General features: G+C 46.1%; 1 protein-coding gene across 13 annotated transcripts in view; it reads left to right on the forward strand.

Annotated features, from left to right (window-relative positions):
• Window positions 1–25,735, forward strand: part of LOC139277362 (focal adhesion kinase 1) — a 759,656-nt gene that overhangs the window by 706,744 nt on the left and 27,177 nt on the right. The window lies entirely within an intron of this gene.

Genomic DNA, 25,735 nt, shown 5'->3' on the forward strand with positions numbered 1-25,735 from the left:
AATTCCGCTTGACCGTTGGATGCAGGCTTAAACGGGACAGACCTGACATGCTTATGGCATTGCGGGTCATAAACTCGTTGAATTCCGAGCTGGTGAAACACGGTCCGATGTCACTGACAAGGACGTCGGGCAAGCCATGGGTAGCGAACATGGCCCGGAGGCTTTCAATGCTGGCAGTGGTCATGCAAGATGACATGATTACACATTCAATCCACTTAGAGTAAGCATCCACTACTACTAAGAACATCTTTTCGAGAAGGGGGCCAGTGAAATCTATGTGGATCCTGGACCACGGTTTGGAGGGCCATGACCACAGACTCAGTGGAGCCTCCCTTGCTGCATTGCTTAACTGTGAGCAAGTGTTAGATTGGTGTACACCTGACTCCAAATCCGAGTGGACAAGGGAGAACCAGTGGATGTGGTGTATTTAGACTTTCAAAAGGCTTTTGACAAGGTCCCACACAAGAAATTGGTGTGCAAAATTAAAGCATATGGTATTGGGGGTAATGTATTGACGTGGATAGAGTACTGGTTGGCAGACAGGAAGCAGAGATAAACGGGTCCTTTTCAGAATGGCAGGCAGTGACCAGTGGAGTGCCGCAGGGCTCAGTGCTGGGACCCCAGCTCTTTACAATATACATTAATGATTTAGATGAAGGAATTGAGTGTAATATCTCCAAGTTTGCAGATGACACTAAGCTGGGTGGCGGTGTGAACTGTGAGGAGGATGCTTAGAGGCTGCAGGGTGACTTGGACAGGTTAGGTGACTGGGCAAATGCATGACAGATGCGGTATAATGTGGATAAATGTGAGGTTATCCACTTTGGTGGCAAAAACATGAAGGCAGAATTTATCTGAATGGTGGCAGATTAGGAAAAGGGGAGGTGCAACGAGACCTGGGTGTCATGGTACATCAGTCATTGAAAGTTGGCATGCAGGTACAGCAGGCGGTGAAGAAGGTAAATAGCATGTTGGCCTTCATAGATAGGGGATTTGAGTATAGGAGCAGGGAGGTCCTACTGCAGTTGTACAGGGCCTTGGTGAGGCTTCACCTGGAATATTGTGTACAGTTTTTATCTCCTAATCTGAGGAAGGACATTCTTGCTATTGAGGGAGTGCAGCGAAGGTTCACCAGACTGATTCCCGGGGTGGCAGGATTGACATATGAAGAGAGACTGGATCGACTGGGCCTGTATTCACTGGGAGCCTGGAAGAATTAGAAGGGATCTCCGAGAAACATTTAAAATTCTGATGGGACTGGACAGGTTAGATGCAGGAAGAATGTTCCCAATGTTGGGGAAGTCCAGAGCCAGGGGTCACAGTCTAAGGATAAGGTGTAAGCCATTTAGGACCAAGATGAAGAGAAACTTCTTCACTCAGAGAATAGTTAACCTATGGAATTCTCTACCACAGAGAGTTGTTGATACCAGTTCGTTAGATATATTCAAGAGGGAGTTAGATATGGCCCTTACGGCTAAAGGGATCATGGGGTATGGAGATAAAGCAGGAAAGGGGTACTGAGGTGAATGATCAGCCATGTTCTTATTGAATGGTGGTGCAGGCTCGAAGGGCCGAATGGCCTACTCCGACACCTATTTTCTGTGTTAATGCCGGGCCACCAAACGTGCAACCTGGCGATAGCCTTCATCATGACTATGCCTGGGTGGGTACTGTGTAGGTCGCGTATAAACGTTTCCCTGCCTTTTTTTGGCAAAACCACGTGATTCCCCCGTAAGAGACGATCTGACTGGATGGACATTTCATTTTTACGTCAGTGAAACGGCTTCATTTCATCTTGCATTTCCCCAGGAACAGCCGACCAGCTCCCATTGAGGACTCAACTTTTTACTAGTGATAGCACAAGGTCCAGGCTCGTCCAGGTCCTGATCTCGCGCTCAAAAACATCCTTGACCAGAAGCAAGTCTGTGGGTTGCGCCATTTCCACCCCGGTGGTGGGCAATGGTAGGCGACTGAGGGCATCAGCACAGCTCTCCGTGCTTGGTCTGTGGCGGATAACATAGTCATAAGCGGACAATGTTAGTGCCCATCTTTGGATACGGGACGAAGCATTGGTGTTTATACCTTTGCTTTCTGAAAACAACAAAATGAGCGGTTTGTGGTCGGTTTCAAGCTCGAACCGGAGTCCAAATAGGTATTGGTGCATTTTCTTAACCCCGTATACGCATGCAAATGCCTCTTTCTCGACCATACTGTAGGCTCTTTCAGCCTTAGATAGACTTCTAGACGCATATGCAACCGGTTGCAGTTTGCCTGATACATTGGTGTGCTGTAACATGCACCTGACCCCGTACAAAGATGCATCACAAGCTAGCACTAAACGTTTACACAGGTCATACAATACAAGTAACTTGTTAGAACAGAGCAGGTTTTTGGCCTTCTCAAAGCCTGTCTCTTGCGATTTACCCCAAACCCAGTCGTCACCATTACTTAGCAACATGTACAATGGTTCCAGCAAAGTGCTCAACCCGGGTCGAAAGTTATCAAAAAAATTGAGGAGTCCCAGGAATGAACGCAGCTCCATCACATTCTGTGGTCTGGATGCGTTCTTGATGGCCTCCGTCTTTGAATCCGTGTGTCTGATGCCGTCTGCTGCAATCTTTCTCCTCAAAAATTCGACCTGGTGCCAGGAAAACACACTTGGAGCGTTTCAGCCTGAGTCCCACTCTGTCTAGTCGACTTAGTCTTCCAGGTGTTCGATGGTGTCACGACTGGTGACCAGGATGTCGTCTTGAAACACAATGGTGCGCAGAACGGATTTCAGCAGACTCTCCATGTTCCTCTGGAAAATGGCAGCAGCCAAGCGAGTCCCAGAGGGCATCTGTGGTATATAAACAGTCCTTTGTGCGTGTTGTTGCACGTCAATCTTTTCGAAGATTCAGCCAGCTCCTGTGTCATGTAAGCGGAGGTTAGATCCAATTTGGTGAACGACTTCCCCCCTGCTGACGTTGTGAACAGGTCATCCACCTTGGGTAGTGGATACTGGTCTTGTAACGAGACTCGGTTGATTGTTACCTTGCAGTCTCCGCAGATTCGGACCGTGCCATCGCTTTTCAACACTGGAACAATTGGGCTGGCCCACTCGTTGAACTCAACTGGCGATATGATTCCCTCTCGTTGAAGTCTGTCCTGTTCAACTTTCTCCCTCATAATATATGGAACTGCTCAAGCTGTGTGATGAACAGGCCGTGCATCAGGGACTAGATGGATCTGCACCTTGGCACCTGTGAAGTTACCGATGCCTTGTTCAAATAGCGACAGAAATTTGCTCAGCACTTGAGCGCACGAGGCATCATCCACCGAAGATAGTGCTTAGATGTCATCAAATCTTTCCTAGCCAGCTTCTGCCGAACAGCGTTGGTCCATCGCTTGGTACAATTCACAGTGATAAGTCATGCACAGCTCTATCGTACGATACCTTCACTGCCACACTGCCAATGACTGGTATGAGCTCTTTGGTGTAAGTACGCAGCTTTGTATAAATCGGGCTCAGTTTGGGCCTTTGTGCCTTGTTGCCCCACAGTTTCTCAAAAGCCTTCTGGCTCATAATTGACTGACTCGCCCCCGTGTCCAACTCCGTGGAAACTAGAATGCCGTTTAATTTGATTTTCGGCATTATAGGAGGACTCTTGGTGGTGAAGGTGTGTACCCCATAAACTTCTTCCTCGGCCTCGGGTTGAGTTGCCTCTCTTACTCGTTCTGCTTGATCCGCTTCGGATCGACCATTTTCTGCCGATTCCGCCACGTGGTGAATCGCAGCACGTTTGCATATTCGCTGGAGGTGCCCCATTGTTCCACAGCCCTTGCACACATAGTGCTTGAATCGACATTGATGGGCTCTATGATTACCCCGTAGCGCCAACATGGTGTTAATGGATTCACATTTACGCCCCACTGCGGACTCTGAGTCATCCTAGTTCTTGCAGCTGCAGACGTGTAGGCCCTGCCATGTACAGTTCTGCCTGCTAACGGCATGTTATGCACAGTACTTGCCGGTGAGCTTTGATGCTGAGAAGATATCAATTTAGTATTATCGTTCGTGGACATGAAAGCCTGGGCTATCGTGATGGCCTTGTTCATAGAAACATAGAAAATAGGTGCAGGAGTAGGCCATTCGGCCCTTCAAGCCTGCACCGCCATTCTTCATGGCTGAACATGCAACTTCAGTACCCCATTCCTGCTTTCTCACCATGCCCCTTGATCCCCCTAGTAGTAAGGACTACATCTTAACTCCTTTTTGAATATATTTAGTGAATTGGCCTCAACAACTTTCTGTGGTAGAGAATTCCACAGGTTCACCACTCTCTGGGTGAAGAAGTTTCAGATCTGGCGATTCGTCAGACAGCAGCTTGTGAAGAATGACCTCGTGGCCGATTCCAAGCACGAAAAGGTCCCGCAGCATTTCCCCCAAATATTCAGCAAAATTGCAAAGTGTAGATCGGCGACAAAACACGTCACGTCCTGGCTTTCAGAGCGATGGTGCGTATAGAAGCGATACCTGGCCATTAAGATGCTCTCTTTCGGCTTGAGGTGTTCCCAAACCAGCGTACATAACTCGGCATATGTCTTTTCCATTGGTTTCGTCGGTGCTAGCAGATGCTTGATGAGGCCGTATGTTGTAGACCCACAAACGGTGAGGAGAATTTCCCTGTGCCTGATCGCTTTATCATCCGCATCCAGCTCGTTAGCCACGAAGTACTGGTCGAGGCGTTCAACGAAGGCTTCCTAATCATCACTCTCTACAAATCGCTCAAGAATACCAATGGCAGCCGTAACTGCGTGAAAGTTCGTGATCTGTTACTCATCGCCAATTGTTATTTTTAGAGTAACTCCACAAGACTGAGTACTGTAAACTTAAACTGATGTGACCGTAGTCTCTTTAATAAAACTCCAGAGTGCCAAAGCAGCATGGCAGACAACCTTTTATACTCACTTGCATGAGGTGTGCAGGTGACCCTTGGGCCTCCAACAGATGCGCCCTCTGGTGGCAAGTCTTACACAGTTATAATGTTTACATACGTAACAACAGGGGCTGAAGACAATAACTTCGGCCTTCGCAACAAAGAACTGGAATGTGATTCATCCAAGATTGAATGTCAGACAATGAGTCTGACAGCACAAAGCAGTCAGACATGTAATGGAGAGGAAGAGTTCAGTGGCATTGACATACATGTGGAAAGTGACCTCGAGCTGTGGATCATATCACCAAGATCGATGTGTAAAAGTGGAGGCTAAGGGCAGGTCCTTGAGAGACTCGGAAGGTGGTGATGCGGAGAAAAAAAAAAATTTCTGGAGATGCACTGGCTACATTCAGATGGGTTGCAATGGAACCATGCAAAGTCAGTCCCACCGAGGGATGAAGAAGGAGAGGCATTGGAGGAGGATGGCATAGCCAATCATCTCAATCACTGAAGGGTGGACAAGGAGGAATTCTGCAACACTGCCTGTAGTCACACAGAGGACATGTGATTTTGGTTATCGTCATTTTGTGCTGTGAGAAGGGTGGGAGCCAAACTGGAAGGATTCAAGCAGGGTGCTAGAGAGAGGTGTCTATAAAGCTGGGAGGCATTTGACACATTCAAGGATATTAGAGAGAAAGTGGAGGTTGGAGATGAGGCACTAATTGATGAGGGTTTTTTGAGAAGGCAGTTTTCAAGGGAAGCTGAACAGTGACTGAGTATGATCAGGAGGGGAAATTGGGTGATCATGAGTTAAATGAAAAGAGGATTGAAAATGCAAGAAGTGGGTCTCATAGCAGGATGGAGATGGGGGAGGAACTGCAGAGAGATGAGGATTCCGGGCTAGAGTGGGCAAAAGAAAGGCTTTTCATGACAGAGATGCATGAGCTCTTTGCACTTGCTTTTGAGGTGAGAGTAAAAATGACGGGGCGAAGGTTTTAACAAAATTGTCATAGAAAAAGATGACTGGGGTTATATCTCATAGGCAGTCCCTCGATCGAGGATGACTTGCTTCCATAAGAGGTCACAGATGTTATAATGAAGGACCCGATGTTCCAGTCCTGAACGGCAATTGAGGGGGTGGAAGATGCCTCCTGTGCGTGGATTTTTTTAACGTGTGGTGACCATCGCACATCAGCCGCCACACAGGCTCGACAGAGCTCGGCCTTTATCCAGTGACAAGGGTTGAACCAGGCAGGATGATCTCGAGTACTGGGTAGATTTAGCTGAGAAGAGCAAGCTATTTTGGATGGTTCTGGCAGTTGTAGACTGGTATGCTCAGATTTATGCTCTTCAGACTTGGCTGTACCAAGGGAAACAGCAAGGGTAGGCAGCGTTCATCATTTTGCTAGTAATAGACCATCAAAGATAGACACGTCAAGAGATTAGTGTGCAAAACTAAAGCACATGGTATTGGGGGTAATGTATTGACATGAATAGAGAACTGGTTGGTAGACAGAAAGCATAGAGTAGGAATAAATGGGTCCTTTTCAGAATGGCAGGCAGTGACTCGGGTACTGCAAGGTTCGGTGCTGGGACCCCAGCTATTTTCAATATACATTAATGATTTAGACAAAGGAATTGAATGTAATATCTCTAAGTTTGCAGATGACACTAAGCTGGGTGGCAGTGTGAGCTGTGAGAAGGATGCTAAGAGGCTGCAGGGTGACTTGGACAGGTTAGGTGAGTGGGCAAATGTATGGCAGATGCAGTATAATGTAGATAAATGTGAGGTTATCCACTTTGGTGGCAAAAACAGGAAGGCAGAATATTATCTGAATGGTGACAGATTAGGAAAAGGGGAGATGCAACGAGATCTGGGTGTCATGGTACATCAGTCATTGAAAGTTGGCATGCAGGTACAGCAGGCGGTGAAGAAGGCAAATGGCATGTTGACCTTCATAGCAAGAGGATTTGAGTATCGGAGCAAGGGGGTCTTACTGCAGTTGTACAGGGCCTTGGTGAGGCTTCACCTGGAATATTGTGTTCAGTTTTGGTTTCCTAATCTGAGGAAGGACATTCTTGCTATTGAGGAAGTGCAGCGAAGGTTCACCAGACTTATTCCCGGGATGGCAGGACTGATATATGATGAAAGACTGGATCGACTAGGCTTATATTTAATGGAATTTAGAAGAATGAGAGGGGATCTCATAGAAACATATAAAATTCTGACGGGATTGGACAGGTTAGATGCAGGAAGAATGTTCCAGATGTTGGGGAAGTCCAGAACCAGGGGTCGCAGTCTAAGGATAAGGGGTAAGTCATTTAGGACCGAGATGAGGAGAAACTTCTTCACTCAGAGAGTGGTGATCCTGTGGAATTCTCTACCACAGAAAGTTGTTGAGGCCAGTTCGTTAGATATATTCAAAAGGGAGTTAGATGTGGCCCTTACAGCTAAAAGGATCAAGGGGTATGGAGAGAAAGCAGGAATGGAGTACTGAAGTTGCATAATCAGCCATAATCATATTGAATGGTGGTGCAGGCTCGAAGGGCCGAATGGCCTACTCCTGCACCTATTTTCTATGTTTCTATGAGACTGCAGTTCACAACATCAATTTGGCAGGCTAGACTGAGAGATTGTAAAGGTCCTGGAAAAAACTTTTTCCATGGGTGAATAATGGAAGTAGTTTGATTCTAGGAGATTGATTATAGGTGGCAAGGGGTCAAAGGTATCTTAGTCAGAAATTGAGACTGTGGACCTGCTAACTTACATCTGCATCTTGCAACAATTTTCTACAGCAAAGGCAATATATAAAGGAAAGTTGTTGTTGAGAGGCCACACAAAAAGTGAGGTTGCAGGTGGCCAGGGTGGGGAGTTTATACTAAAAGTGAGATTAGGGGAGAATTGGAAGGCAGTGAGTTTACAGTAAAAGTGGGTATGGAGTTGAGGTGAAAATTGAAATTGCAGAGTATGCGTGGCCACCCAGTGCAGAGGCCAAGAGAAGAGAGGGCATCTCGGGGAGGAAGTTAACTTAAACAGCTTTTTAAATGAAAGGTGTGAAGAATAAGGTGCTCAAAGAGGGAATGGTCTCTTGAGGAGTAGGATCAAGGTATGACTTAGAAATGAGGACAAACGCCACTGCCACGGCGGGGAAGGTGTTGAAAGGTTCAGCCCGACAGAGAGGCTTCTTTAAGAAGGAAGGAGTTGCTCGCTGAGCATTCTGGCCATGCCAGTATTTTGCTGTCAGCCTTAGCTCAGTGGCGGTGCGCTCTCATGAGTCAGAAGACCCACTCCAGAGACTTGAGCACATAATCTAGGCTGACACTTAGAAACCACTGCATTATTGGAAGTGCCATCTTTCAGATGAGACTTTAAACCAATGCTCTCTCAGGTGGACATAAACGAGCAGGGGCATTCTCCAGGTGCCCTAACCAACATTTCTCCCTCAACCTCTAAAACAGGTTATTTATCTCACGGTTGTTTGTGGGACCTTGCTGTACACAAATTGGCTGCCGTGTTTCCCTACATTTAAAAAAAAAAGTATTTCATTGGTGTGAAGTGCTTTGGAACATCCTCAGATCATGAAAGGCATGACATAAATGTAAGTTCTATTTATCGGAATGAAATAAATAACTAGCATTTATTAGATTAGTAAAAGGGGAGGTGCAACGAGACCTGGGTGTCATGGTACATCAGTCATTGAAGGTAGGTGTTCTGTATGGAGAAAGAGTCAGACTGAACACTGTGAGCTCAAAGTGAAGTGTGACCTTAGTCTTTTATTGCAGGTCTCCAGAGTGCCTCACCAACCTGTGAGGCCTCATTAAATACTTGTGCTCCCAAGGGATTATGGGATCCCTTGGGACTCCAGGGGACGAGCCCATGGTGGCTGTACAGAGTAAATACAAGTTTACATACATAACAGGCATGCAGGTACAGCAGGCAGCAAAGAAAGCAAATGGCATGCTGGCCTTCCTAGCGAGGGGATTTGAGTATAGGAGCAGGGAGGTCTTGCTGCAGTTGTACAGGGCCTTGGTGAGACCACACCTTGAGTATTGTGTACAGTTTTGGTCTCCTAACTTGAGGAAGGACATTCTTGTTATTGAGGGAGTGCAGCGAAGGTTCACCAGACGGATTCCCAGGATGGCAGGACTGACATATGAGGAAAGACTGGATCGGCTAGGCTTATACTCACTGGAATTTAGAAGAATGAGAGGGGATCTCATAGAAACGTATAAAATTCTGACAGGACTGGACAGGTTAGATGCAGGAAGAATGTTCCAGATGTTGGGGAAGCCCAGAACCAGGGAACACAGTCTAAGAATAAAGGTTAAGCCATATAGGACCGAGATGAGGAGAAACATTTTCACCCAGAGAGTTGTGAACCTGTGGAATTCTCTGCCACAGAAAGTTGTAGAGTCCAGTTCGTTGGACATATTCAAAAGGGAGTTAGATGTGGCCCTTACAGCTAAGGGGATCGGGGGTATGGAGAGAAGGCAGGAGTGGGGTACTGAGGTTGCATGATCAGCCATGATCATATTGAATGGTGGTGCAGGCTCGCAGGGCTGAATGGTCATCTGCTGCACCTATTTTCTATGTTTCTATTTACATATAGTGCCGTTCATAACTGCGGGAGCCAATGAATTGTGTCATCACTGTTATCACTTGGGCAAATGTGGCAACTAATTTGTGCATAGCTAGGTTACATTAATAGCAATGAGAGAAATTACCAATTAATCTGTTTTGGTCATGGTGGTTGAGAGAGAAATGTTGATCAAGAAACTAGGGAAACTCTCCTATTTTTCAAATAATGTCATGGAATCTTTTATGTCTACCTGAACAGGCAGACACGGCCTTGGTTTGCGTTCTCATTCAAAAGGCAATGCAGCAGCCTGTCAGTACTGCACAGAGGTGTTGGCCTTGACTTTGTACTGAAGTATCTGAAGTGAGGCCTGAACCCACAATCCTCTGACTTAGGTGAGAGTGCTACTACTTACTGGGTCATGGTGGCACTTACAGTGGGGTGGTATATGGCAAGGTCTTGTTCATGATTGAATAAACTTTTTGGAGACAAATATAGGTGATTGTACAGTGGCAAAATCCTGAGAGCATGATTGGAAATTGAACATGGCATAAGGGAATGTGAATGGAGGGTGCAATTCAACTTAAAATGTAGGAGGAACGATGAGTCAGCCTTGAGCAACTTTTTACCTCCCCTTTTAAACAGCAACTACAGTTTAACAATATTTCAGGATGTTTTAGAACATAGCAGTTTCAGATTTTCAGACTTGTTGGGCTAGAAATTGCGAATTGCCCCATTTGGGGCGATAACTTTTCAGGGAGCGCAAAAGTATCATCAGACATAAAAGATTTTTTCCTCCTGGGAACTTCCGCTTTAGTGCTCCAAGAGGGAAGTGGAGCGCTAAATCAAGCACTATTACTTCCCTTAGAGCGCTAAAGTGACTGAGAGGGGCGGTAGCGGCAGAGCAATGCACAGCCATCTTTGGAGGCTCCTTCCCGCACTTAAAGGGAAGAGCCATTGTTGGTTTAATTCAATCTTCTTCCTATCTCTGTGGGGCCACGGGACCTGCGCTATGTGCATAACAGCCTCAAACACTCAGAATGGAGGGCTGACAAATCGCAGGGTCAAAAGAAAGCAAAAGACACCAGAATGAGGAGATTCATAAATTTTGGTCTATTGCCCCCACTGCCTTTAAATATCACTGCCCAAATGGCCAGCTGAGGTGACAACACCTCCTGTAGCTGCCGTTGCTGATGCCCAGCGATACTGCAAGGGGCTGGACCGAAGATCCCATCCAAGGCGCTGCACACCGGATGACGTCACGATCTACGGGGTGCAAGAGAGCGTGGCAATAAGTGTTCGTGCTAGCGTAAAATTGCCAGGGAAGTTCGCGGATGTCGGTAAATTCACTGCACCCGTTCGGTAACCCCTTCGCGCCCTGTTACCGCCCACTGCAGGCGCTAACGGGAGGGTGCAAACCAGGCCAATGTCTTTAAAAAAAAAAAAAAATTTTAAGAACAAATTTTAATTAAGTAAAGTCGTCATGGGTGTAACATGGATGTCAGGCAAACTAAGGTAGTGGGCAGGCGCGTAATGCAAATATCATAACGGGAATGGTAGCATAGTGGTAATGTTACTGGACTAGTAATCATACTAGTAGTAGTAGTAGAGACATGAGTTCAAATCCCATCACAGCAGCTGGGGAATTTAAATTCAGTTATAAATCTGAAATTTTTAAAAAGCTAGTATCAGTAACGGTGTCGTAAAACTCATCTGGTTCACTAAAGGAAATCTGCCATTCTTACCAGGTCTTTAGACCCAGACCGGTTAGCAATGTGGTTGACTCTTAAATGCCCTCTGAAATGGGAAAGCAACTCAGTTGTCAAGAAGGTGGCTCACCACCACCTTCTCAAGGGCAATTAGGCAATAAATGCTGGGCCAGTGATGCTCACATCCTGTGAATGAATTTTAAAAATCCAGCAATCTGGTTGGAAATTTGAAAGGTTGGTGTGTTCCTGAACACCTACGGCAGTTAGAGAAACATAACGTGATGCCTGAAGAGGAAAAAAATCATTTTACACTATTTGTTAAAACAAAACGTCTCGGCTTTTAACCAAAATATTGCATTAGCTTAAAGACCAGACTCTGTCTTGTTGAGAAATGCTTCTTTCTAACAGGGTGCATTGGGTGTTACTGGTCAGTTTTACCTAGTATTGAAAAAGATTTTTATAAATAACACATTCTTTTCTGTATATAATGTAGCTGCCAAACTACAAATTATACAGACTTTTATGGGTTTTGGAATTATGCCTGGAAACTATGTTAAGAGAAATAGCTTCAAAAATTATAGTCCCTCAAAATCTGGAAATACGTATTAAAGCACTCCTTGCCTTTTGTGAGATTTTCATCCTTTTGCCACCTTGAGTTGGCTTCTAATATATAAAATCTTATTTCTTACCTTTATGACTGCCATCTCCAGATTGGGTGAAACGGAAGATAATGACTTTCAATTTATGGTTTTATACACACAGCAACAATAATTAAACGAGTTCTAACTTATTTTTCTCATGACTGTAAATGCAATCTAGAAAAGCTGGATTGGTGAGCAAAACGTGAAATGTCGATGGAAGATTAATTATGCCCAACTTCTCCCTATTTGGAAATGTCACTGCCAGAAAAGCAACTATGCTGACAAGTTATCTTGGCAAAATAAGATGTTGTCTTGTGTCTGGAATGTGGTCACAACTGGCTGGAAGAGTGTTCTGGATTGAGGAGAAGTTTGTTGATAGTGGAATGAAACATAACAGCATAAATGCTGCTGCAGCAAAATTTATCATATTTCTATATGAGTCATAAAACTGGAGCTAAATGTCTAGTTTTAAAGAAAATGTGTATAATTTCTTGCACATTTATAGTTATTAGAAGTTTACAGCACGAAAGGAGGCCATTTCGGTCCATCGTGTCCATTATTATAACTGACCCTAAGCATTTCTCTGTTTCTAGGGACAAGATTCAAATAATTATAGATAATTTCTTTATGGTGACAGTTAAACATATAAATAGCTCAGCGTTGAATCTGCCAGAGTAGACTTGTCAGTGGAGGGCCAGGATTCCTCCCACTTTACTTCAGATAAACCTGCAAGCCAATGTCCTAAGGGGTAGGAATATCCCAGCTGGACATGCAGCAGGAAGCTTACAGTACTCCGCACTAATGCGCTCTATTGATTTAGCTGGTTAAACTCTAGCAGCATCCTTATACACACTTGGGACTCCCTAAGCCTTAGCTCTCAGCTAATCTGGACCTAAACCTTCTAGACTTGGACAAGTAGGCTATGTCTGTATGGGGAACGAGTGCGCACTCCACATCAAGCAGAAATTCTTCATTTGTAACTTTCTCAGCAGCTTTATTTGGATGTGTTTTCTATGTGTGTCAGACATGCCAAAACAAATACTTAAAATACTGGTATCCTGCCATATGTTTGGCGCCATACACTCTGGCGATGGTGTACGTTGAAAAGCCGTTTACGCGCCTTTTCTGACCATAAGGCCAATTTTCCCCAGTAACGATATTTTTTGAATCCGCACACAGATACAAGCAACACTGTTGAAAAAAGCCTGACCTACAGTTAAAGAAAGCCGTGCTGGCCTTCTCCTATCCCCAGCCAAAGGGCCTATCTGGCTATTTTCAATCAACTTTATGCAGCTTAAAAATAAATCAGCTAAAAGAAAACTTACCTTAATGCTCCTCCTTCATTGAGAGAACTGTAGGAAGGTAAATTAAACAGAAATCTTCACCACTCGCCTTTTCTATCGAAGTTCCGTGGCGCAAAATTTTCTAAGATACTTCCACACAGCCGACTTGACCCGCTGTTATCCCAGGCCGAAGGCCCTCCACGCATGCGGCCTGCTGCTATCCCAGGTCGAAGGTCCTCCATCCAAGACAATGCAGCACACTCCAGGCATATAGGAAAGCATCAGTGATTTATAATAAAGACTGGACATTTAATTTTATTTATTAAATAATACCCCTAAAATTTTTAATGTTTTAATACAGTGTGATGATGCTTAGCTGGACCTGAATAAACAATAATATATTTGAAGGTAATATGTCCTTACTACACAGTACAAATGCACACGAGGCCCATACTTGAGAGAAGGTCACTCTGTGACCAGTAACCTTTATTAGCCAGCACTGAAGTGAAGAAGGTGGGTGGAGCTTCCCCTTTTATACCTGAGAGTCAAAGTTAGGAGTGTCTCCCACAAGTTCACCACCTAGTGGTCAGTGTTCTCACGTACAACTTAGGTCAGTTTATACATGGGTTACAATGACAGTTGTGAATACATGACATCAACCCTCCCCCCCCCCCCCCCCCCCCAAAGTCTTATTGGGATCATAGGTTAAGTCTCTCTGGTGGTTTACGCTCCCTTGTAGAGCGCCTGAGTTGGGGCTCTGGTTGTTGGGCGCTGGCCTGAGTGTCTGCTGTTTGTGGTGCCTCAGGCCTGTCCAGACTGCCCACAGTGACTGGGCTGTCCTCCACTTGGTTCCAGTGTTGGGTCACTTGTGGTGGAGTGAACTCTACATCGTGTTCTTCCTCTGCTTTTTCTATGGGGTTTCAGCCACGTGTTTGCGGCAGATTTGTCCATTGGTAAGTTTAACTACCAGAATCCTATTCCCCTCTTTAGCAATCACAATGCCTGCAAGCCATTTCGGCCCTGCAGTGTCGTTGAGGACAAAGACAGGGTCATTGACATCAATACATCCCTCCCTCGCATTCCTGTCATGGTAGTCACATTGTGACTGGCGCCTGCTCTCAACAATTTCTTTCATGGTGGGGTGTATAAGGGATAACTTGGTTTTGAGCGTCCTTTTCATTAGCAGCTCTGCGGGTGGAACCCCTGTGAGCGAGTGCGGTCGGGATCTATTGGCCAACAGGAGGCGTGATAAGCGGCTTTGTAGGGAACCCCCTTGGATTCTGAGCATCTCCTTTTTGATTATCTGCACTGCTCGTTTGAGGCCGGCTTGAACGGTGCCATTCTGACATGGTTGATACCATTTCCTGCCATGAAGTCCTGGAATTCAATGCTTGTAAAGCACGGGCCATGTCGCTGACCAAGACGTCCGGTTGACCATGGGTAGCGAACATTGCCCGTAGATTTTCTACCGTGGCAGAGGATGTGTTTGAATTGAGAATGTCACACTCAATCCATTTGGAGTAGGCGTCTACTACAACCAAAGACATTTTTCCCATGAAAGGACCTGCGTAGTCCACATGGATGCGTGACCATGGCTTGGCAGGCCAGGACCAGGAGCTAAGGGGGGCTTCCCTGGGCGCATTGCCCAGCTGGGCACACATGTTGCACCTGTGAACACAAAGTTCCAGGTCTGCATCTATCCCTGGCCACCAAACATGTGACCTGGCAATTGCTGCCTTCATGACAATGCCTGGGTGCTCATTGTGGAGTTCTCGGATGAACACCTCCCATCTGAGGCATGACTACTTGGTTTCCCCAAAGTAGCTTCCCCTTTTATACCTGAGAGTCCAGGTAAGGAGTGTCTCCCACAAGTTCACCACCTAGTGGTCAGTGTTCCCACGGTATACCACTTAGGTCAGTTTATACATGGGTTACAATGACAGAAGGGATATTTAATTAGCGTAAAAATATCTTTATACACTAGAGTAGCGTCTGATCAACTCATGTATGTTCAGTACCTTGTTTTGAAGCCTACCTCCACTCTTGCCTTAGCCCATCAGCTGAAACCCTAATGTGTGCCTTGTTCATGTCCCGACTCAACTATTGCAATGTTCTTCTTGATGGGCTTGCATCCTCCACCTTCCTTAAACTTTAGTTCATCCAAAACTCTGCTGCATATAGTCCCCCTGTACATTGGCTCCTGATCCAAAGATGCCTCCAATTTATAATTCTCAGCCCTATTTTTAAATTCCTTCATGACCTCTGCCACCCTAACACTTTAACTTCCTCCAGCCCTAAAATTCCCATCAGAACTCTACATTCTTTTTTCCCTTGCCCCACCATTGCCAGCTGTGCCTTCAGTCATCTAGGCCCCACATTTTGGAATTTACTCACTGAACTCTCCACCTCCCTCTCCTTCTATATGACCCTCGCAAACCCATCTCTTTGACCCTGATTTTCGTCGCCCCTCCTAATAGCTCCTTTCTCGGCTGGGTGTCCTTTAAGGTCTGAGTACACTTGTGTGAAGCACTTTGAGACATTTTTCAATGTTAAAGGCGTAATATAAAAGCTGGTTGCTGCATGATGTGCTCCTTAACAATAGGAGGTGCCTAATGACAACTTGATTCCCAATCAGATGTTCTTACTGATCTCAACATGCCAAATGGCCTAATTCCTTGTAACCTATACGTTTAAATGAAACAAGGGTATGTTCCAGTACTAAGGTGTTCATGGATCCTGACTTGTTCAGGGTCACTGATACATGCACCATGGTCCTGCGTTGGATGTATCATGACCCAGAACAAATCAGGATCCATGAACACCGTAGTACTGGAACCTGCCACTGTATCATTTAAACTTATAGGTTACAAGGAATGAGACCATTTGATATATTGAGTCCGTTCCATCATCCAAAAGAATTTAATAGTGCCGCATTAAAAAATGAAGTGCACAAGTCAGGTTAAAAGTCCAAAATAAATATGTTTATTAAACATTTGTATAGCACAGTTGTACTTAGCTTAACATGACTTATCTTTAAACTTGCAGAACTTTAAAAACGTTAATAAATTTTGTGTCAAACTTTTAAATGAACAACCAACCAAACAAACTATGGACAAACAAGCCATCTATCCTCCTCTTTAGCGCAGTGCGCCACTCCTGCCCCAATAGATGCTGCTCCCCCTGCGCGTGTCCATTGTTGCAGACTTCTGCATCCTCCCCACCCCCACCCCAAGGTTTATTCTGTATTTTTTCCAACGCGCCGTTCCTTGTTTTTGGGTTACGACTGGAACAGAGCTAGCACGTGTCAATGTGGAAGGCCCGGCCTCTTCGTAATCATCCTCAGCCTGTGGATCAACCCCTGATTTTGGTGTGGAGTATGAAACATTCCTGGCAGAAATGACAGCCTGGGTGAGCCCCCCTATTGCTACTACCTCTGTCATCTGTCCCGAAAGTCTTGCCAGTTCTAATGAAAGTCCCACAATTTCTCCCCTCACCTCACCCATTCCTCCAGCCAGTGTTGCTACTTCATCTCTCAGTCCACCTAACTCTACCCTAACCCAACCAAAGGTTTCCAGGAGCAACAGCGATTGTTAGATGTTCTCCCCGCTCATCCCCACAAGATGTCCTATGTTCTCTGCATTCTGTGATTCTGCATCAGCTCTCCCTTCCACCCTCCTTTGACGTCTCGCAGGTGTGACTTGTTGCAACACACTGGGACCCGCAGCCTCAGACGGCACACCTAGGAATGTCCCGTCGGTTGGTTCGCTCAGGAAAGGGCTTGGAATCCTCGAGGGGTTCACTATCTCCAAATTCATGGTAACCAGCTCGTTGTCGAAGTCTTCTTGCTGCCCATCATTCTCCTGATGTAGAATATCTGGAATGGCGGTTTCCTGAACATGCTCCTCTTCTACTTCAGGTGCTGCATCTGTCTCCTCCTGATGCGCAACATCTGCGAAACATAAGAGATGCTTGGTTCGCAGCATTGGGGAAGGAGAAGCGTAGGCAGCACACACAGTATGTAACATTTAGCCAAGCCAGACTGTGCAACTTGCAGGGTTTACCCTCTATTGGAAAACTGGGCCCAGCTTCCGTGTTGATGGTCTTCTCCTGTAAGATTTAATCATATACGCTATCCTCTGCTCCACGGCTGTTAGTTGCAGCTTACTTGCCGGACCTCCTTCAGTTTGTGACCATTCTCGGTTGATCTGTGACACCATCTTCTGCAAAAATGAAAATGGAACTTTTTAAGAGAGGGTCCTTCTGAACACACGCACACACACACACACACACACACGAATCACATTTACAGATGTTATTGCAGTATATAAATATAATTAAAAACATAAATAAATTTAAATATAAATCATTACTTAGTCACTGCTTGTCTGAGGTCCTGCCACTTCTTTTTCAACTGCGCACTGATTCTCGAGGGTAATGGACATTGCATTAATCTCGACTGCGACCTGGTCACAAACTTTTGCAAGTACGGAGGCTTTAAGTTTCTTTTTACCAAAGCTCCCCTTGTTTTCAAGAACTTCCCATCTATTCTCAATTAAGTCTACCAGGGGCTCAATTTCTTCCGCGAGAAATCTCTTGGCCCTTACAGCTTCCCCTTCTCTGCCTCTGCTCCTTTCACCTTCTCTGCATCCATCTCTTGATTGAAGCTGTATTTCCTACCTGCAAATTCACCTCTGCCACCAATGGATTCTCACTGGTGATCTAGACAGACCCCACACGTGCTGATTTTTTTTTTAAAGAGCGCATGTGCAGAGTTATTTTTTCTGCAGATGTGCAACGAGCATGCGCAGTGAAATTTTTTTTTTTCAGCGCATGCTGGCATGATGGTCACGTTTCCTTTCCGGAAACTAGCTTTTTTTCCTGGCGCTGATGATGCTCCAAAAAACGTGCGTACAGGTAAGTGTACGCCATTATTTTTGATTGAGGAAAATTGGGGCCCTAAAGTTAGTGGTACTGCCTTTGACCATGTTTTATTATCAGAAGTTCATTTGGCACAGCGATGATAACTGTTGTGTTCCTAACACAGATGAGACTGTACACAGGGAGGTAAAGTAACAGTGACCTCAGTCTTTAATAAGACACTCCAGAGTGAGGAATAGGCCTTAGGGGCTGGCTTATATACAGTGCTCCCAAGGGATGCTGGGATCCCTTGGGACTTCAGGGGATGCGCTCCCTGGTGACGGAACATGGGAGTGCATGCTTTACAGATACACAACATCACCCCCTACCCCCTACCCCCCCCCCCCCCCCCCCCCGAAGTCAAAATTAAAACTATTTACAAGGTGAGGCGGTCGGGAGCCTTTCTTTCCCTGGTGGACCGCCTCGGTACAAATGTCTGTTCTGGTTTGTTGACTCTGCCCTCGCTGGGCTGGCGTGTTGTTGGCCCTGCAGGGCTTCTGGGTGAGCCTGGCCTTGCTGGGCTGTTGTGCGTCATGGGTTCGATTTCCTGGTCCGAGGTGGTGCCGTTGATCCTTTGGGTGTGTGTTGTGGGCTCGAAAAAGGTGGTGTCTGCTGTGGGTTGTTCAGGGCAGTCTGTGAACCGCAGCCTCATTTGGTCCAGGTGCTTTCTGTAAATTTGCCCATTATCTAGTTTGTCTATAAACACCCTACTCCCTTCTTTAGCTATCACCGTGCCCGCGATCCACTTGGGATCATGTCCATAGTTTAGCACATACACAGGGTCATTCAGATCAATTTCCCGTGACACAGTGATGCGACCATGGTTTACATTTTGTTGCTGCCGCCTGCTCTCTACCTGATCATGCAGGTTGGGGTGAACCAGCGAGTCTGGTTTTAAGTGTCCTTTTCATGATTAATTCAGCCGGGGGCACCCCTGTGAGTGAGTGGGGTCTTGTGCGGTAGCTGAACAGTACTCGGGACAGGTGGGTTTGGAGTGAGCCTTCTGTGACTCGTTTAAGGCTCTGTTTGATTGTTAGTACTGTCTGCTCTGCCTGCCCGTTGGAGGCTGGTTTAAACGGGGACGAGGTGACATGTTTGATCCCATTGCGGGTCATGAATTCTTTAAATTCGGCACTGGTGAAACATGGCCCGTTCTTACTGACCAGTATGTCAGGCAGGCCGTGGGTGGCAAACATGGCCCTCAGGCTTTCAATGGTGGCGGTGGAGGTGCTTCCCGACATTATTTCACATTCAATCCATTTTGGAAAAGCATCCACCACCACCAGGAACATTTTACCGAGAAACGGGCCCGCATAGTCGACATGGATCCTCGACCATGGTCTGGAGGGCCAGGACCACAAACTTAGCGGTGCCTCTCTGGGCGCGTTGCTCAACTGAGCACACACGCTGCATTGCCGTACACAGGACTCTAAGTCAGATTCGATACCGGGCCACCACACGTGGGATCTGGCTATCACTTTCATCATTACTATACCTGGATGTGTGCTGTGGAGATCCAAGATGAATGTCTTCCTGCCCTTTTTGGGTAGCACTACGCAGTTACCCCACAACAGGCAGTCTGCCTGAATAGACAGCTCGTCCTTTCGCCGCTGGAACGGCTTGATTAGCTCTTGCATTTCAACAGCGATGCTGGCCCAGCTCCCATGCAGTACACAGTTTTTTTACTAGGGACAGCAGAGGATCTTGGCTGGTCCAAATCCTAATCTGGCGGGCCGTGACAGGTGATTTATCACTTTCAAACGCTTCCATGACCATCAACAAGTCTGCGGGCTGTGCCACCATCAATAAGTTTGCAGGCTGCGCCATTTCCACCCCCGTGGTGGGCAATGGTAGCCGACTGAGAGCATCCGCACAGTTCTCGGTGCCTGGCCTGTGGCAAATGGTATAGTTATATGCTGATAGCGCGAGTGCCCACCTTTGTATGCAGGCTGAGGCATTAGTATTTATCCACTTGTTTTCAGCGAACAGGGATATGAGGGGCTTGTAATTGGTTTCCAGCTCAAATTTGAGGCCAAACATGTACTGATGCATTTTCTTTACCCCGAACACACATGCTAATGCCTCTTTCTCAATCATGCTGTAGGCCCTCTTGGCCTTAGACAAGCTCCTGGAGGCATAGGCGACACGTTGCAACTTCCCCGCAACGTTAGTTTGTTGTAATACACACCCGACTCCATACGACGACGCATCACATGCTTGCACAAGTCTTTTACACGGGTTATACAATACAAGCAGCTTGTTGGAGCATAAAATGTTTCTGACTTTCTCAAAAGCAATTAATTGGTTTTTTCCCCATACCCAGTTCTTATCTTTACGCAATAACGCATGTAGGGGCTCTAAGAGGGTGCTTAACCCCGGTAGGAAGTTACCAAAATAGTTGAGGAGTCCCAGGAACGACCGCAGCTCCATGACGTTCTATGGCCTGGGCGCGTTCCTGATAGCCTCTGTCTTGGCGTCTGTGGGCCGAATGCCGTCCGCCGCAATCTTTCTCCCCAAAAACTCCACTTCAGTTGCCATGAAGACTCATTTCGACCTCTTCAGCCGCAGCCCTACGCGATCCAGTCGCTGGAGGACCTCCTCCAGGTTTTGTCGGTGCTCGACGGTGTCCTGACCCGTGACCAATATGTCGTCCTGAAAAACCACCGTGCATGGTACCAACTTCAGTAGGCTCTCCATGTTTCTCTGGAAGATCACTGCAGCCGACCGAATTCCAAACAGGCATCTGTTGTAGATGAACAATCCCTTGTGCGTGTTGATGCAGGTGAGGCCCTTCGAAGACTCCTCCAGCTCCTGCATCATGTAGGTCGAAATCAGGTCAAGCTTGGTGAACATCTTGCCTCCTGCCAGCATCGCAAATAGGTCCTCTGCCTTAGGTAGCGGGTATTGGTCATGTAGCGAGAAACGATTAATAGTTACTTTATAATCGCCGCAAATCCTGACCGTGCCATCACTTTTGAGTACTGGAACAATCGGGCTGGCCCACTCGCTGAATTCCATTGGGGAGATGATGCCCTCGCGTTGCAGCCTGTCCAGCTCGATTTCCACTCTCTTCCTCATGTGAGGTACCGCTCGCGCCTTGTGGTGAATGGGTCGTGCCTCTGGGACCAAGTGGATCCACACCTTCGCCCTGGAAAAGTTTCCAATGCCTGGCTCAAAAAGGGAAGGAAATTTGTTAAGAACCTGGGTACATGAGGCCTCATTGACATGTCATAGCGCTCGGATGTCATCCCAGTTCCAGCAGACTTTGCCCAGCCAGCTCCTTCCAAGCAGTGTGGGCCCATCGCCTGGGACAATCCAGAGTGGCAGTTCGTGCACCGTGCCCTCATCGGTGACCTTGACCATGGCGCTGCCCAGGACAGTGATGAGCTCTTTGGTGTACGTTCTCAGTTTTGTGTGGAAGGGGCTCAGGGCTGGTCTGAGTGCCTTGTTGCACCACAGTCTCTCAAATATCTTTTTACTCATGATGGATTGGCTAGTGCCAGTGTCCAGTTCCATGGCTACGGGTAAGCCATTCAATTTTACATTTAGCATTATAGGTGAACATTTCGTCGAAAATGTGTGCACCCAGTGTACTCCAGTTTCTGCCTCCTCTCTCTCAGGTTCGAAATTGCGTTGATCCACCATGGACCGATCTTCCTCTGCCACGTGGTGGTTAGCAGGTTTTACAGAGCTTGCAGCTTGTCTGCAAGCTCGTTGGAGGTGCCCCATTGTTCCACAGCTCTTGAAAACATACCCTTTGAAGCGGCTTGAATAGGCTGAATGGAAACCTCCACAATGCCAACAAGATGTGAATTGCCTTGCATTCATTCTTTGTTGGGGACTCTGAGTCATCTGGGTCACCTGAGGCCTGCTGGCTGTTGCAGACTCGTGGTTTCTGCCCTGTACATTTCTGCTCGCAAGCGCAGTTCCAGTTAATTTATGAACATTGCTAGCACTTGTGTGCTGAGAGATTTGTTTGGTGTTATCACTGGTGGACATAAACGCCTGTGCTATTGCAGTGGCCTTACTGAGGGGCGGTGTCTCTACAGTCAAAAGTTTTCATAGGATGGTCTCGTGGCCAGTGCCCAGTACAAAAAAGTCTCTGAGCATTTGCTCCAGGTAGCCATCAAACTCACATTGTCCCGCAAGTCGCCTTAGCTCGGCGACGTAGCTCGCCACTTCCTGACCTTCAGATCGCTGGCATGTGTAGAACCGATACCTTGCCGTCAGCACACTCTCCCTCGGGTTAAGATGCTCCCGAACCAGTGTACACAGCTCATACGACTTATCTGTGGGTTTCACCGGAGCCAGAAGATTCTTCTTGAGGCTGTAAGTTGGTGCCCCGCAGACCATGAGGAAGACCGCTCTCCTTTTTGCAGCGCTTTCTTCTCCGTCCAGCTCATTGGCTGCAAAGTACTGGTCTAGCCGTTCGACATAGGCTTTCCAGTCCTCACCCTCCGAGAACTTCTCCAGGATGCCCACAGTTTGCTGCACCTTTACGTTGGATTCGTATACTCGTCGCCAGTTATTGTGTTCCTAACACAGATGAGACTGCACACAGGAAGGTTAAAGTAACAGTGACCTCAGTCTTTATTAAAGCACTCCAGAGTGAGGAACAGGCCTTAGGGCCGGCTTATATACAGTGCTCCCAAGGGATGCTGGGATCCCTTGGGACTTCAGGGGATGCACTCCCTGGTGGCGGAACATGGGAGTGCATGCTTTACAGATACACAATAATAACCACTTTACAGATAAGGCATGCACAGAATACTAAAGCTAGCACTGCAGGGCAAATGGAAGTGGCGTGAGGAGAATGTGTTTCTATAATTGTTTTGTAGGTTATTGCAAAGGTTGGTTGATTTTTTTCTTCTTGTTGCTTAAAGCTTTAGTTGAAATAGTCTAAAAACTTTAGATGTTTTAGGTGAGATTTTGTTGGCAATATTTAGGTCACCCTTGTACTGCACTGAGTCACAGTGATGCAGATGCAAAGCCGCATTTACCCTGTCCACTGGTATTGCAGTGAAGTTGAAGAAGCCAGAGACCAACATATCTATTTAAATACGTGTACACATTCCTCCATAAAAGATGAGCTTGTATTTACAAAGCATCTCATAATGTCTTTTGGACATCTAAGAGTACTTTGCATCTATTTAATTATTTTCGAACTGTTGTTATGTAGGCAAACACATCAGGACATTAAGGTTCCAAAAAGCAGATGAGATGAATGACCAGTTTAAATGTTGACTGAGGAATGAATGACACTTGGAGAACTCCCTGCTTCTCTCCAAACCGTATCAAGTATTCTTTAAGTTCACCTAAATGGGCGGACAGGGCCTCGGTTGAAGATCTCATCTAAAAGACAGCATCTCCGACTATTCAGCATTCCCTTGGTACTGCATAGCAGTGGCAGCTAACACAGTTTAATGAAAAGAGCGAAATAGTGTCATTTAGAAATGTGAACAAATTTGCTTCACTCAAAGAATTACATTTTTTGGCAGGGTTATCACTTTTTATAATGTAGCCAGTATGCAACTTTACTCCTGCAAAGCCATCTCCATACCGTCAAACATTCATGTTTCCCGCTTTATAGAATCATAGAATTGTTACAGTACAGAAGGAGGCCACTTGGCCCATCAAGCCCATGTCAGTTCTCTGTAAGAGCACTTCAGCTAGTCCCATTCTCCTGCCCTTTCCGCATATCCTTGCAAATGTTTGGTTTGGATCAGCACCCAAGAGGATGTCAAAACAGGCTCCAAAAATTCAATGTTAAAGCAGCATTACACAGTCGTCTTCATACAGATTCAAGGCACATAACTGTGAACAATATGGAAAAAATGACCCTTTTTTTTCTTAAAGTACCTTAATCTCCTATCCTCAGTAAAACAATTGAATGATGTCTCCATCCTCATACAAATTTAGGTGGTAGGAATTAACATCATTATGCTCATTTTGTGGGAGTAAAAACAAGTGATCTCCTGCGCCTGATCTCCCGATAGCCAATTGAAAGCCAGCGACTTGTAGGTATGCAAGGCACACTTTGGGTACGGTAGCATAGTGATTATGTTACTGGACTAGTAATCCAGAGGCCTGGATTAATTATCTGGAGATGCAAGTTCAAATCCCACCACGTCAGCTGGTGAATTTAAATTCAGTTAATTAAAGAAATCTGAAATCTGAAAATGCTAGTATCAGTAATGGTGACCATGAAACTACCGGATTTTCAGAAAAACCCATCTGGTTCACTTAATGTCCTTTAGGGAAGGAAATCTGCCGTTCTTACCTGTTCTGGCCTATATGTGACTCTAGACCCACAGTAATGTGGTTGACTCTTAACTGCCCTCTGAAATGGCCAAGTAAACCACTCAGTTGTACCAAACAATACGACAAAACCAGCACTGTGGGAGTACCTTCACCACTCGGACTGCAGAGGTTCAAGAAGGCACCTCACCACCACCTTCTCGAGGACAATTCGGGGTGGGCAATAAATGCCGGCCTTGCCAGCAACGTCCACATCCTGTCAATGAATAAATGAAAAAATAAAAACGCCTATTAGCAGGTATTTGGTGCCTTGCATATGCAAATCTGAAGCATAACAGCGGTTCTAGGACCCCAGTTGAAATTGATCCGCAAATGGGCGGAGCTTGCGCCTATGTGCTCCGCCCAACTGTTCCACGTTTTCAGTCTTTAGCATGTCTTCAATGCTACTTAAAGGGACAGCTGGAGCCACTCTCAAAATGTTCAGAAACCTTTTTAATAGTTTAATTTCTGTGGAGCCCAGAGTGCTTCTCCTGACTCCACAAACATACTGTGGGGCCCTCCCTTCACTTTGCCTCGTCATCCCCAATGCCCCCCCCCACCCCCCCCCCCCCCCCCCAAGGACCTACTGCAGACCAGCTCAGCGTTGGAGCGGGCCAGAATTCGTCAGGTCCCAACCGGCAAGCTGCATCAAGGTGCCCGAATGGCATCCGCAGCTCACCTGTTTGATTCAAATGAGGCCCAAGGCCCAATTTCGATCAGGCTCCAGAGTGACATCATCAGGCGAGCAAGTTGAATTTCTTCCCCATTGTTTCCTACATTGCAACAGTGACTACACTTCAAAAAGTACTTCGCTGGCTGTAACGCCCTTTTGGGATATCAGTGGTCATGAAAGGCGCTATATAAATGCAAGTCTTTAGCGGGATGACCTCTGTTTCAGTGCTTCAGCACTGTTTTAAGGTTAGGCATGTAAACTGGGATTAAGTGACAAAAAATATAACTATCAATCTGTTGCAAATCTCAATGTACTGTTGACCAAGCTGTTGGAAGAATAGACTTCTTCTTCTGCTTTAAATCGTTTTCAAGTACATAAAACTGTATTCATGTCAGCATATTTGGGTTAAAGAAGGAAAACAGTTGATCCAAATAAAGACATTTGTCACAAAGCAAATATTTAAAGTTTAGGGTTTAAAGAAGACGCAGATGATAAATAAATCACAAACATGAAATTCCCAAGGGGATGAGGCATGGGACAAATTGATTACAGACTATGTCAGAACTACAAAAAGGGTTCGTGAGTGAGAGTTTGGAAATGCCCCTGTTTCTTTCACTGTTTTAATCTTTACCATTCCTACACTAATGAAGTGAAGCACCATCATTGTCCTAAGTAAACAAGAGGCTGTTGAGTATTAAACACACATTGTCAGTTTAATT

This window comes from Pristiophorus japonicus, chromosome 1 (genome assembly GCF_044704955.1).
Source record: "Pristiophorus japonicus isolate sPriJap1 chromosome 1, sPriJap1.hap1, whole genome shotgun sequence".
Taxonomy (NCBI): domain Eukaryota; kingdom Metazoa; phylum Chordata; class Chondrichthyes; family Pristiophoridae; genus Pristiophorus; species Pristiophorus japonicus.